Source organism: Phalacrocorax aristotelis, chromosome 5 (assembly GCF_949628215.1).
Source record: "Phalacrocorax aristotelis chromosome 5, bGulAri2.1, whole genome shotgun sequence".
NCBI classification, from domain to species: Eukaryota; Metazoa; Chordata; class Aves; order Suliformes; family Phalacrocoracidae; genus Phalacrocorax; species Phalacrocorax aristotelis.
This window is the reverse complement of record NC_134280.1, coordinates 59516779-59528237: the sequence shown is the minus strand read 5'-3', so window position 1 is coordinate 59528237 and position 11459 is coordinate 59516779. Positions and strand designations below refer to the sequence as shown.

Here is an 11459-nt window from a genome sequence, read left to right as displayed (position 1 = left end):
AATTTGTATATTTAAACAAGAACATGCACAATTTTCTTTGAAAGCTATTCCAGCACAAAGAGCATATACATATATATATATATCTCCATTTTAATGCAAAAACACAGGCATGAATTCAATTTCAAAGATTTAACAAAGCAGAGAAAAGCACAATGAATTTTAACTACATATTTTTAATGTAATATTAGGAAATTCTAGTTCTCTCTATTGAGAGAACTTTACATTTACCTTTTGCAAAAGTTCACTACAAGCTATGTAAATTTTAGTGGGACAAAATAATACAATAAAAAGAACAGCATAAATACTGTGTTTCTTTCTCAGACACTTTCCTATACATCCTATATGCTTTCAGCTTACAAGGCTTTGGGTAATTTTTTTCCTGTATCACTTACACCTGTTATTTAATTTGAATTCCCTGAATCTAACACAAAGAAGCACTAATACATATGCAGATGTTGTCAGATTATGACTCATTATATTTATTTCAATGGTACTAGTCACACATTTGTGAAATGTCTTTTCTAGTAACGCCAGTCCTTTAAGTGTATTGTGGTCTTAGCCACAAGAAGTCTGACACCAGAAAAGCAGTGCCAGAAAAAGCAAAATTCATTGTACCTACTGAAGGTATTTCTAATTGAAGAAACTAGTTGGTTTTTATGCTGTTCCTATATTTTTATTTGGCTTTATCAGCTTTAAAAAAAAGAAAAGATTTAATTTTACTGCACTTTAAGCATGCACTTACTGGTTTCACATTCAAAAGGATCCTTCAGACAAAGAAAATTTTAGGTAGAAAAAAGTATCCCTTTGATAAGCCTCATTGCCATGTAACTGGGCAGCTGCGCAGCCCCTGACAGCCAGGCAGCCAGCACACAAGGCAACCTGCAGCACTGGACAGCCTGCACAGGTGGCAGTTAGGGAACTCTGAGTTCTGGATAATCACAGAGCCTCCCAGCCAATTAGCTTGACATCCTTGTTTCATGCCAGCTGGCTCACCTGTCCAGTTTCCCTTCAAATACTGATGAATTGACATAAAATATGTCTGTTGAATCAAGATTTTTCACGGCACTGCTGATCAGCCAGAAGAATCATAACTGAATTTAAAATCAAGTACTAGAAAATGAATTAGGGTTTAATTTTCTGATTTAAACCAAAACAGTGAATCCATCCTTTTTCCTGTAGTAATTCTCTCATCTTAGTTTTCCTTTGTGTCAAATTACTTCTGTTCTGGGAAAAGCCTTTCAGAGGGATCAGATGTCTTCTAGGGCACAGTGGAGTAATGTTTTCTAGTTTTCACTTCTTTCAGTGAACACCCTATATTAAACATCATTCTGCAACCGAGCCTGACATGGTACTTGCACATATATCTTAAGACATACAAAAAGCTTTCCTGGCTAACAGTGAAAGATATTTTATTCTTTATCAACCCCTGAACTATCAGTTTCATGCATCAGTTGGGTAGCTATGTGGAGACAGCCTTTATTACCTTTTGGTTGTCCTGAGGAAGAGAAATGTGAAGGCCAGTCATCTCAAGAAAATACAGTCATACCACATTTGGAATCACTGCTTGACAGAATGGAACGCTTCAGGTTCAGTCAGTTGTTCTGAAATTACTCTTAACACAGGTCTGGGCAAGCTAAAAGCAAAACAACAAAAAAGGTATCTTTAATTTTTAAGAACAGATAACAATCATTACCTTAGCTGGGAAACAAAGAAAGGGGAAAACCACATATTTTAGAAGCACTTATATGTGTGCTTAAGTTAGACCACTAGGCTTCACTTACCCCACAAAATTTAGGTAACATGCTAACAGATACTTCACATCTTTCCTAGCTTAAGGCTGTCATACACAACGGTCCTATGCCTTCCACTGACATTAATGGAAAACAGTTCAGATGAAGCCGCCTAAATTTTATCTATTTCTGGTAGAATTACAATGAAATTCCTCTGCCTTCCATCCTTCTCCCTCTCCCATCTCCCCACCATTTAGTATCCAGAAACCTGAGCAGCCTTTATGATTGCAGTCCATTTTTGTCTCCCATGTGCTACCTTCTGCTTTGGGGATGGTGAGATAACGTTGGTCTGAACTATATTTTTCCTCTGTCTGCTCTGATGGACAGAACACTTGGTGAGTTGGGAGAATCCAGTGATCTTTTCACTTCATGATGTCCATCCATCTGTCTTATTCCAACTAAGATGGAAAAGCAGTATTTGGTAAGAACTATCCATATACAATCTTGCCGTTTCTGTAAGAAGTGCTCTGTAAGACTTCTGTAAGAATGTCTCTATAGTTGGCATTTGTAACCACAGTGTAGTTCACTACAACCTCTATAGACGCTGAAGTATTTTTTCTGACAAAAACAGAAATAAAAGCTTAAGCAATGAAGTTTCCCTTTTTTACAGATTAAGTAGCAATATATTTTTATGCTGTTATCAAGAACAATCAAAATAGGTAAGTTTAGTATCTGCACATGATGACCAAGTAAATATGGCCATTAAAACTTAAATAGTAGTATTTTCCCTGTATTATTCATACAAGTCAGAGTAAAATCCACACCTCACAAATATTTAGCTTAAGTTTTTGAGCCTCAATCCAACAAACATGTTTACAACATAGGAAACACCCCTTGGACATCCCTTGGAAGCTTGGACTTGTAACTTACTTTGGTCATCAAAATTCCTTTAACTGGTTATCAAATAGCTCTTTAATCTGGCAATTCTTTGGAGAATTAATCAGATAAAGATAATCACTTGCTTTGGGGAAGAATAAGTCTGCTGGGTTTGCCTGTATCACATGTAATACATGAACCCAGTTAACACTGTTCTGCTATTACGTTTCCAAGATACACACAAATATTTTGCTAGCACAGGCTTATCTCTGGCTCAAGGCCTAAATGTAATTATGGTTCTAGGGTAGAAATGGAAGAGCTTTCTTTAAGCATTGCAATGGTAACACAGGCTGCCAGCTGAAAAGGAAGGTAGTAACCTTGACAGATATGAAATCACAGAATGAAATACCACAACTTATCAGGCAATAATGGGATACTCTAAGCATGTCATGCAGTTTGCTTGTATAACAGCTAATAGAAGTTTTTACATAGCAAAAGTCCCTCCCTCAGGAGTCAAAGAAGAATAAAACTGACTACTGGTTAGAATTTGCCATCTTCAAAATCTAAATAATAACTAATGTGAAAAACACATATCTCATTAATTACAGTTAAAAATAAGTATGCAATTTGCTTTTGAGATGCATCTGTTTAAGGTGATGTTATGCTTTACTCTCAGAAAATGTAAAAATTTCACCATTTCCTTAAAAAAACCTTAATATTGGAATTTCACAGGCAGGGAAACCTAGGATTGTCCAGAAGAGGCAAAGAAAGAAAATGAAATGCAAAGAAAGAAACAGTAAAAGGAGTTGTGAAATTAATCAGCTGATAACCACATATAGCTTTGCAAGTCATCCATTATGCCACCACGTAGCTTTTACACAGCTATGGATGAGTTCTGAGTCTCAGTGAAAGACAATGGGATACAAGGTCATTGCCAATGTCACTTTGGCAAATGAGTTTTAAACTATGTTACTTCAACACTTTAACATAACACCTGACAGTCATAGTGTTATAACATGTTTGTGTACACTACTATGAATCTTAAAATTAAGACAGAATTTTATTGTAGACAGTTGACTCAAGACAGCTTATTGTAAACGTTGTGAAAGGGGTAGAGAGGAAAACAAAGCATCCTCAGAATTCCAGCACTCTAATCTTATTAGGCTTTTCTGATATAGCAAGTTTGTTTTAATGTATTTACTTAAAAATAGTCTAACAAAGAAAAATTGGATTAAAACTATATTATATCAAATCTGGCTCCAGACAAATCCATCCAGATTATCTAGTCCTACTGACACTTTTACTATTGCTCTGAACACGAAAAAAGGAATTCCTGATTAAGGAAACTGCCAGGTTAAAGTGGTACATACAGCCGAAAGATCTTGAAAATCCAAAATACAGGTTATAACCCTGCACAGTAAATTCATAAATTGACAGGATACATTGATAGGGCCCATTCCCACATGACAGTGTATTTCATGAGTCCAGAGAGGTTGTCATCTACTGTCTCTGAATAATTCAGCATGCAAAACTAACTCATGAATGACAGTGGTGGGATTATGCTATTTTGAATTATTGGGTTGGAGAATCCATTAATTTACCCAACTGCAGTGGAGAAGAATTATTCCTAGTCCATTTAGAACAAAATCTAAAAGTCACAAGTCTTTACAGCCACTACATCTGACCTAATTTCCATAATCTCCTGAGTTCCGTATACTGAGTAAACCTAGGCACAAGGAAGTTTCTTGCAAGTAATTTTTGATATTTCAGTAGCTAGGTTACAATCTGTTACAACCTTTTTATACTGTTTGTTTTTATGCTCTGATTATGCTTGCTACTTGTGCTATTGTCTGTATACTGAACTCTGTGTCCTTTATATGTTTTTAGAGAGGAATGATTCAGTATTATTCACCTTATGAGATACAGAATAGAATGGTCACCAAATCATGCAAGCTACTTACCGTTTGAGGCCAACAGGTCCCTCTTTAATGAATTATTCCAACTCCAGTAATATGCAAAGACCAATCTGTTTGCTCTTTTTGGTTAAAAAGACACCCTGCCTCAGCTATCACAGCTACAGAGTGACTGAAGTGGAGCATGTTTGATGTTTTGATGAAGATGATGAAAACTGCAGGCAGGAAAACAGAAAACAAAAATGGAACTTCAGTTAAAATGCTAGCTTTTGTTTCCATTTCATACTATGATTATACTACTGGCCCTGAATGTGTCTTTTCCACTTTCTTCTTTTTTTTTTTTCTTTTTCGGTGGGTGGGTGGGTGGGTGGGTGTGTCTGATTGCCCAAAGAGCTATTTTTAACAAGACTTGTTCTAGCTTCTCTTTTCAGGAGTCTCTTTTACAACATTAACAATAACAAGTAAAGAAGCAGTGGAGTGTAGTAATTGTAATACACACAGGGTGAGACTGAGATGAAGTCTGAAAGATAAACCCTTGAACTGAAGAAATCCACAAGCCCCTGTCTGGGTTTCCTTGCTGGTATCATTACACACTGAATTTACTAATAAAAATGAATGACCAGCAAATCTCTTTAAGTAACCAAGAAAATTTCAATCCTACCCAAAAGCGCTCTTCATTAGGATATGAATGAGACATCTGTAAGGTTTTGAAGGATTTCTTATTCCAAATCACAACACATTTCATGAATCCATGTCTTCAAACCATAAGACTTAGGATAGGACCAAATTAAATTTCTTTTGTCTTCTTTTGTCATGAATAAGCATATTTCAAAATGCACTGCTTTTTCTAAATTAAGAATGAGCATGAGTGTTCTTATTTTTGTCCAAAACCCTACAGTTCGTGTCTAATAAATGCGACAAGAACTAAGCAATTTGTATTTTCTAGGCTCCCGGAGGATTTTCCTAACATGGGCCACATGTAATTAATCATAATCAGGTAGTTTTAACACTGAAAGCCATTTCAGTTTAGTTAATATATATAGAGAGAGTATATACAGTTAGGTGGTTAAACTGAACAAAGAAATGCTGAATTTCTGTTATTTTAAATATTGCTTGTTGTTGTTCAGTGCTGAGCTACCACCCATCTTTTGCAGGCATTTGTTAGCATGCCTATAAACTCAACTTCTGCTGTGATGCAGTTTGGATCCTAGATGACAGCAATGTTTGTCAGATTGAATCAGGTAAGAAACAGTTTGATGTTCCAAAGGCCCTCTAACATGTAAGATGGTAAAGAATAACCTGCATGAAAAACAAAAGAAATTGTTTTCTTGTAACACTATAGTCAAGAAAATCCAAATTGTCCCCTTAAGAAGTTCAGCACTATCACTGAGTTCAAGAGAGACAAATACTTTTAGAATAATGCCTTGTCTCTGGCTCTATTACAGATGGCAGAATGGCAAACTGCCTCACCCAAAAAGGAAGCCAGGACCACTGTTAGTGACAAATTAACTGAGCACTTCCAGGTTACTTAGAACAGATTAGCCTTCTTAATAAAAGTGGTACTTAAAAATAAGAGTGGAACTTCATGGATCTAAAAAAGATGTTTGCAACAACTCCTTAACAATTTATTTTACTCTCTCAGAGGAATTTCTGAAGTTTACTTGATTTTATATTCTCTACTATTAATCATGAAAGGATCTCCATCAGACTGGTCCAGATACCAGGTCCAGATAATGCAATTCATAGAAAGATCATGATTGACACACCAGAATTGGTCTCCTCATCTCAAAATAAGTATTTTGAATAATCTCTGGTTTTACCCAATCTTTTTAAGAACACTGAGGAAAGCTCTCTGTTTATGTAAGCGTACCAGATGTGAATGGAATCTTTTTCATTTACACCATCATCCTCAGACAATGGCCCGCTAATTAGCAAGTTATTAATTTTAGCAATCATACTGCATCTTACAGGTTCAGAACAAGGTTCAGAACAAGGTTGCCTCGGTCAAAATCACTGCATGGAAAGCCACTGATGATTACTGAAATTATATAAATCTGGCAAATTGCTGAAGACAGGGAAAGGAGTCAGAGGTTTTACTAGAGCTTATCGTAGTAAAACTTATTCTTACAGCCTTCACTTTTGGTCACAGGTGCTCACGTACATTAACTTTCAGTCTGGCACAACAGAGTCATTCCTATTTTCTTAGATGACATGGAGAAAGAATGAAAACACCACCCCAGAGCTCACCACTGAATCTCCGATTCAATAATCTTCAGTGTCTTACACCCAGATCTCCCAAAATTCCAGTTTCAGTTCAATTCTTAAAAAGGTTGACACTAAGTCAGGGTAAAAGAGATTCTAAAAAATTTTACCATTTAAGCTTAAAGCATTTCAAGTTTGCCTTATTGCTGCTTTTCATGCTTTGTTTTCAGCTGGTGACCACTCGTAATTAAAATATTCAGGCCCATCATGATTAAGTTAAATAACTTTATTCTCAGACTACTGGCAGTTGCAAAGTATGCAGCAAGATTTTTTTTAAAATTTCTAATTAAGTTTCTTAGTATGAGTCGTATTTGTAGAATCAGAAAAGGAAACACTTAAGAATGCATTTCTCAGCCTCCCTCTCCCCAAAGCAGATATGCTGGTGAAGGGTCTAGGGAGCAAGTCTTATGAGGAGAGGCTGAGGGAACTGGGGTTGTTTAGCCTGAAGAAGAGGAGGCTGAGGGGAGACCATATCGCTCTCTACAACTACCTGAAAGGAGGTTGTAGTGAGGTGGGTGCTGGTCTCTTCTCCCAGATCACTAGCGATAGAATGAGAGGAAACAGGTTCAAGCTGTGTCAGGAGATGGTTAGATTGGATATTAGGAAAAATTTCTTTACTGACAGAGTGGTCAGGCACTGGAAAAGGCTTCCCAGAGAGTCGCCATCCCTGCAGGTATTTAAACGACATGTAGAAATGGCACTTTGGGACATGGTTTAGGAGACATGGAGACATGGTAGTGTTGGATTGACGGTTGGACCTGATGATCCTAGAGGTCTTTTCCAACCTTAATGATTCTATGATTCTATGTATGTATGATGAAGCTATGTATCTGCCCATGTCCTAAATATTTACTTTAGTTCTCAGTGGCAAGATCAGTTGGAAAATGTCTGCAGGGGAAAAAAAATGGGGTTTTTGTCACACAAATGTTCAAGTTCTTTATTTTAAGAATCTGCAGTTCAGTAGGCTGTGCTTTTAAAATCCTTTGCTGACAGTTCATAGAAGTTTATAAGAGCATTCACATTATTTTTTTCCATTTGTTGCTAATTGCTATACTTCAGTTTTATACAGAAGTGCTTGACATAATGATGCTATTATTCAGAGTAAGGATTTAGTTTCCAGAAAAAGTTGTATTTATTGAGGAAGAGGCACATTGCCAAAGCCTAGATAAAATGAAATATGAATTTCATTGTTGAGATCCATTTTTCTACACTCCAAAATATTATTGTATCTGCAATTCTCAAATTATTTCAGGAAGAGTGCCAACATCATAAAATATAGGAAACAATAATGAGAAGCCCTCTTGCTTCTGTGGTGGCACCTTAAATTATTTTTGATGAATGAGGCAGGCTTCCAAAATTTCCATTTCAGAAATCCAAGCCAATACTGAGATTGAATAAAATCAAGCTTGGCTCAGTGGCAGGCAGTTGCAGTCTGGGGAAAAGAGCCTTCAGTTTCCCTTCCCTTTCCCAGGACACTTTTGCTTAACAGCACAAACCCACAGGACCCATATTGTTAGCTCACAAAGCCATATGCTTTTTAATAATCTGTGGGAACCGTATGAGTATTTAGCTAAGTACTATTCTCCTTTAGTCAGCTTCCTAGTCCCAGATTTCTTTAGCTTTTCCTTCATGAATATATTTAAATCTAAGAAGCTTTCTCTTGTTTTTCTTGTCTGTACTTAGCAGTTTAGTAGTTTGAAGGACAGACAGCTGAATTTTTTAAAACAAATTTTTTCTTTTAAAAAGAGCCACCAATAAGTATATGTTTAGCAGGTGAGAATGAAATAAGCTTGTGTTGTTCATGTCAAACAAATGAGAACAAGAAAGGGCACAGTGTACATTTTTTTGTATCTTTGCCACAAGAAAGAGGAGCCAGCATTTTAGTGCCTCATCTACCTCTGAAAGATGGCAGTAAACTTTATTACTGTGACCTTTAGTATGTTCCTTAACTTGAGTTGCTGGTCATTCCCTGTTCTTCCCATTTACAGTATCAGTAATCAGCACAGAGGCATGTGAGCCAAAGAAATCTGAAATAGCCACTCAAAATACAGAATACTAATTTTTTAAAATTTATATTTACTGTTTTTTAAAACTTCATAGCTCTCCACTGGCTTTGTTAGACAGCAGCTTTCTTCTACATAATTTTTTAAGCAAATCACCAGCAGGAACAGTATCTAAGCTATTTTGCTGTATCTCTGCCCTGCAACATTCTGCTTCATAAGAGCACAGGTTTCCAGTGCAGATCAACCACATCAATGGGACAGCAAGGGACGTATATTTTGTGACATGCACGAGGAACATACATAAATAAATGATATGATTTTCCTCAATCCTTATTGTTCCCCGACCATTGTGACCTCGGTGCAATCATTAGATAATGAATTACGTCCTTGCATTCACTTTGTTTTGCATCTTACTTTCTGGTGGCATTCAAATAAATTACATTTTCCATTGTTACAATTCATGTCACAAAGATTATATACTGCCTTTGTCCTTCTTTCCACATTAGTAAACTTTTAACATATTTGGAAACAGACTATTTGCTCAGCCGCACATACCTTTAAAAACAAAACAAAACAGCCTGTGGTTTTGTCTACAAATAAGCATGTATACACTGATCTACAGCAATCTATGTATGAAATAAGAAGCTGATGTTCAGCTTCTCAGAAGTGCATCAGGCCCAATGATTCCCAAGTCAACAGATGATGGTAAATATGTACAGCTTTTGAAAAATCTATAAACTGGTTCAATTCTGAACATCCAGCTACAGTTTCAGTTTTATGCCATTCTATGGATTTGATCACAGAGTAGAAATAGATCAATTTTAAAGAGCTTAGGGAAATGGTTAAAAAATATCTTAGAATTATTTGGAATTTTAGTTTGTGAAGGAGAAAAACGTCGGAACAGTATATGGCTAAACTGCTTTCTTCGGTAAAACAGCACACCCATTTGTAGCATTAGCAAGGTTTAAACATAAATAATGTTACTTTGAACGATATACTGAGTTACAGCAAGCAGTGGCAAATAACACTACTTACTCCTCCAGAACTCTTTAGATGTGCACTCCACACACCTATGTTTTCTCCCCTGTATTATCTTCAGTGATCAGGCAGGCCTATGGGCTATATCCTAAGATTTCAGCAACATGTAGGTAGCTAAGCTGCCACATCAAATTTGAATATCTGCATTTCTCAGCACTGCCAGGAGCATAATGAAAGGTGCCTGATTAGAGTAATACAGAGTAACTACACCAAGGGAAGACTGAAGGGACATTAACATTAACAGGTGTACACGCAAGAAGGCATAATCTGTCTCAGAAAAGGGCATGTTCCATCACTATCAACAAAATCGCATGTAACCAGATGATGCCTTTCCACTTCCAAAATAACACAGAACATCCTTAGCAGGAACAACCATGTAAATTACTTCCTGCTGTATGGCTGTGAAGGAAATGCATGCTTTCTATGCCATATACAGACTTTGGGACAGAAGTATTTCTTAAACCAATACGAGGATTAAGATATATACTGTTTCAAGAATCAAGTTTGGAGATATATACTGTTTTCAAAAATCAAGTTTCTGTTATCAGTAAAGTATCTGTTATAAAACCTTATCTGCTCCCACAGAATTAATTCAATGATAATTGTATTTGATTCTCATCCAAATCTATAAGATTTGTCCAGAGGCATTTAAAAGAAATGTAATTATAACTTTAGGATTGAGCATATATTGTAAGGAGAGGAGGGAAGGAGAATTCATGTTACCATGAAATAAAATGGAAATGTTATACAAAGAAAGTAAAATGAGTCTGAAATAATGCAGATAGAAAAGGCACACGTGCTTTTCCATTTTTGTCTGGTAATTGGTTGGAAACTTTCTTCATTTCATTCATGCCAGTTTTTCTAAAATTTCTGCTGCCATTACTTGCCATGAGCAGGGAGCTGGTAGGTCCAGACTGTCAACAGCTCACAGCAGTAAGTTTCTAGAAAATAATTTCCAGTTCCTAATTTAAGTCTGGCTGTTACTTAGTTTGACAAAGAAATCTTTCCACATACCTTGTTCTTGTTTCACCCTCTCTGAGGAGCTAGGCATATGTGAATCTCTCTGGGTCTTGTATCTTCTTTAATAAAGAATAAGTCTCTATGGGGGAAAGAAACAACATGAATTAGACTGGGACAAGGACAGGAAGAAATCCAAAGCTAGAAATTTGAAATTCAGAATAAAAATCTCTCATTCTGTGTAGCTATAGATCAAAAGTGCATGTTCTATTATTTGAAAGTCAGCTCATCATTAGATCTGTATTATATAAGGAAGCATAACCTTATTTTTTTATAAAGCACAGGGTATTGGATCCTTTGCTCACAGATCACCAGAACTAAAAGATGTCTGGTTCAATTATTTCTCTGATATTTTCTGCAGATATTTCATAACCCATAATGTCACTTATCAAAGTGCAATTACATCACCTCTTTGCCAACATCAGCATTTGTCCTAATCAGCATTCTACTTTCTATCCTGCTCCAATCCTTTTCTACCCCTCCCCTGACCTTCTCCCTCATTCCTTATTAACCCACAAGACAGCAATAGTGAACACACAAGAAACACTGTGATATATTGTAACTTGAATAAATATTTTGCAAAGAGCTTTCCTGCTAAGCAATTGAAGTGGTTAAGTACC

At 36.3% G+C, this 11459-nt stretch overlaps 1 long non-coding RNA gene across 1 annotated transcript; it reads right to left on the bottom strand.

The window, feature by feature from the left end:
- Positions 1-957: 957 nt before the first annotated feature.
- On the bottom strand, positions 958-10901 carry LOC142057127 (uncharacterized). Its single transcript, XR_012660553.1, has 3 exons — positions 10837-10901; positions 4568-4734; positions 958-1633 (listed from the first exon to the last, which is right to left on the bottom strand). It is a non-coding gene; the product is annotated as an uncharacterized LOC142057127 (long non-coding RNA).
- Positions 10902-11459: the final 558 nt, after the last annotated feature.